At 40.3% G+C, this 3939-nt stretch overlaps 1 pseudogene; it reads right to left on the minus strand.

Annotated features, from left to right (window-relative positions):
• Positions 1-2728: 2728 nt before the first annotated feature.
• LOC116104254 lies at positions 2729-2829 on the minus strand (annotated as a pseudogene).
• Between the last annotated feature and the right edge of the window lie 1110 nt (positions 2830-3939).

The following is a 3939-nucleotide window of genomic DNA, read 5'->3' on the forward strand; positions in this document are numbered from 1 at the left end:
CTCCCCTCCCCATCCCCTTCCCCCTCTCCCTCCCTTCCTCTCCCTCTCCCTCACCCCTCCTTCTCCCTCTCACTGTGTAGCTCTGGCTGGCCTGGACTTTGTGAGGTAGACTTGGCTGGCCTGGAACACATAAGAGACACCCTGCCTCTGTCTCCTGAGTGCTGAGATCAAAGGCTCAGAAGCCAATGTTGTGGTGAGTCCTTTGCTTTTGGAGTATATGTTTCTCAATCCTGGTTCTTCTCCTCAGATGGTAAGCGCCATATTTTATTATAATAGATAGAGTGTTATAACCCATCCTGGCCTAGGCTGGTGTAGAATTCTAGATCTTCCTGCCGCTAGCTCCTAAGTACCAGGATTACAGGCATGTGCATCATATCCAGCTTGTAGATTATCTTTACACAAAAACAAAACAAAACAAAATCTACAAATGTCTTTGAGAACAGCCAGAAGGGAAGGGTGAACTTATTGCTGTCTATAACTTCTCCAGGAGACTATCAGAATATGTGACACATTCTCCTTTAAGAGAAAACAGGAAGACTGATTTTAATTTTTTAAAACTATGCTAATATTTTGAATAATTTATAGTAAATTAATGTTACATGAAGCTATTTTATTTAGACATATTTAAAAATATTTTTTTTCTGTCAAAATCATTTAAGAATCACAGAAATGGCCACAGTAGCAAAAAGAGTTTCTGTCTATATCCTCCACTCAGGATCCACCCGATGGCGATCCACCCTTAGCACAATGCTAAACTCAGTCTTCCTAACAGATTAGTGGGTTAACTTTCCAAAAAATAAAAGTTAATAGTTTTTTGTTTTGTTTTGTCCTCCTGGAAAGGTTCTGTATATTTTATTATGGAATCAACTGATTTGCTCATGAGGAACAAATTAAAAAAAAAAATGAGATCCTCAATTTAAACAAAACCAAATCTCCAGAGGTCAAACAAGGTCAGCTCTATGAACAGTCACACCACTGGGTGTGAACCCTCACACAGCCAGCCCTGATCTCCTCCTGCCTTTTCTCTTGTATGGAAACCTCATTTTGGTTACCAGTGCTCATCTGAGCCCGTGAGGGAATAGGATCACTTTGATTTGTTTCTTGGCCAGGAATGGCTGGATTCTGAAAGTCACATGTGGAGGAGGCAAGCCAAACATAGGGTGAATGGTGCCTGTGGAGAAGAGAACAAGCAGTGTTCTTCTGTCATCTTCCTGACACTTCTTCCACCAGGACCCCTGAGACTTAAGTGCAGGAATTGTGTTGTAGAATACAGGAACAGCAACAGTAGGTGCTCTAACATGGAACAGGGAAATATCTCTTGTAAGGCCTCAACCCAGATGAAGAGTTACAGACCACTAAGTAGTGTTCAGAGCAGGAGAAATAGTCTTCTCCATGGAAGAGCTGCCAGATTGGTTATCCAATGCCCAGTGGTTAACCCTAAAATTGTGTATATGCGAGTAACATTAAACATACAGAACAGGGTGATATTTACATATTTAGAAACATTCACATCACTATCACCACCACCAATAACAACAACAATGAAAAGAAAGAGGCCATGAATTTGAGAGAGAGCAAGGGAGGATAAATGGGAAAGATTGGAGGGAGGACAAGGAAGAGGAAAATGATGTAACGACATTTTAACTATTTTTCACTTTATGTAGCTCAGTTGGTCATATGCTCACCTAATATGCACAAAGCACTTGACTTAGTCTCCACACTACTGATATTAGACACAGAGCCCCATGCCTGTAATTCCAGCATTCTTGAGGTAAATAGAAGCAATTCAGAAGCTCAAGGTCATCCTCAGGTATGCAGAGGATTCAAAGCTTCTCTGAAATACATGATATCATGCTTGTTTTTTAACTTGTGTGTGTGTGTGTGTGTGTGTGTGTGTGTGTGTGTGTGTGAGTGAGTGAGTGTGTGTGTGTTAGGGAATGTGATGTGTGCCTGAAGGTGTCTGTGAGTATCAGAGGATGAGTTCAGGGACTTACTCTTTCACCATGGCTTATGCCACTTGAACTCAGGCCGTCAGGCCTAAATGACTGACACTTTTACCTGTTCAGAGCTTTCACTGGCTCCTGACCTGATTACCTGATTTTTGTTGGTTTGTTTGTTTTGCCTTTTAGAAAGAAAAGTATTTATAGTTTACATTATTTTTCAAGTTAAAGCTCAACGTGATGAACTTTACAATACCATCTTCATACATCTACTATTATGCTTTGTTCTCATCCACTGCCGGCCTATATGTCCTATGTTCCTTTGCACCTGGCTCTCTTTCTTCTCCTGTTGGCCCCCACTTTAGTTTCCCTATTATATGCATTCCATTACTGTTCCTACATGCTAGACATCTTCTCCTCCTAGTTTTGTGACCTACAAACACACCTATATAAATGTCCACATACCCACACACATACACGTAACTTTAAACTTAGGTTCTGCATATGAGAGGGAACATGCAGTATTTGTCTTACATTTATTTATGTATGTGTTTGTTTTGTGTGTGTGTGTGTGTGTGTGTGTGTATGTATGTATGTATGTGTACAAATGTACATATTCATCTCCCATAACTCACATGTGGAGATCTGAAGACAACTTGTAGGAATTGGTTCTCTGATTGCAGTATGCAGGTCCTAAGCATCAAACATTAGATTGTCAAGTGCCTTTGCCTGCTGAGTCATCTCACCAGACTCTTGTGTTTTTCTTTCTGAGCCTGGCTTATTTCACTAAAAACAGGCCTGCTCATGAATTTGTATGTCATTCTTGCAGAGAAGCCACACTGATCTTCTCCGTGTTGTTTCAGTTTTTGTACATGTGATGCTGAAACAGATAAAACATTTTATCTGTCTTCTGTCAGGCAGGAGACCAAGCACAGGACCTTAACTGTGCTAAGCACATACTGTACTACTGAACAATACCCCCAGGTCCCTCAGGTATTCATTCTGTTCTAAGTACGGTACCAGGCTCTAGTAGTTTAAAGGTAATTAAAATACAGTTGATTTTATCAAGAGACTCATAGTCCAGTGAGGGAAACAATTCAGGAACACAAAACCTTGGTACTCTCAGGGGCCAGAGCAGAGACATCACTCTCACATTCTTTGTCCAGAAGAAACACTCAAAGAGAGATCTGGTGGGAATTATAAGGACAACATCATCTTTAACTGCCCTAAGGGATCATAAATATTTAAAGGTAAGAAACTAGTTTGGCTTAACCAAAGAAATGTCTTGGTGTTTTTGGTAAATTGAAGTAAAAGGGGGGAGGAACACAAGAGTTAGGAGATATTTCACCTCACAGCAGCTTCCCCCAAGCCTACCTCCTAGGGCCTGAAAGAAACCTAGGAACACTCCTTCACTAGCAACATGGATGGAGTTAGATCATTTAAAGGTTCTTATTCGATCTATGCTGCTTACATTACAATTAATTACATGCAAGATTTCTCCCAATACAAAGGAGTCTCACTAGAGTGCATTATTTGTTAATAAAAAAGTTTAGTTTTGATTTTCCAAAGCAAACAGAAGTTGGTGACCATAGGAAGCTCCTTGCTACTGATTAATTAATTATATCCTAAATCAAATTATTAGAATTAGAAATGTTTTTTTTTTTTGGTCAAAGGTGCCTGAAACCTACTATTCTTTTGCACAGGCCTCCTGAAGTATGCCATTATGCCTGGCCCAGGATAACTTACCTCCACTTCTAAGATTCGGATGTAAGTACCGGATGACACTGGTCCTTAAAATCTAATAGGTGTGTTTCAGTTTGATTCAGATAAAACTTGTGTGATCTCTCTTGTCTGCAAACAGCCTATGAGGAAATTTTATGAGGACTTTGTGCAGGGTGGAGAAGACTGAAGAGCCTGGCATTTGTACCACTGTCTTTTTATTTCTTTGGGGTCGTGAGATATTAGAAATGCAGCGACTCCCTGGACAGCTGTGATCACT

The sequence above is a fragment of the Mastomys coucha genome, unplaced genomic scaffold, assembly GCF_008632895.1.
Source record: "Mastomys coucha isolate ucsf_1 unplaced genomic scaffold, UCSF_Mcou_1 pScaffold21, whole genome shotgun sequence".
NCBI lineage: Eukaryota > Metazoa > Chordata > Mammalia > Rodentia > Muridae > Mastomys > Mastomys coucha.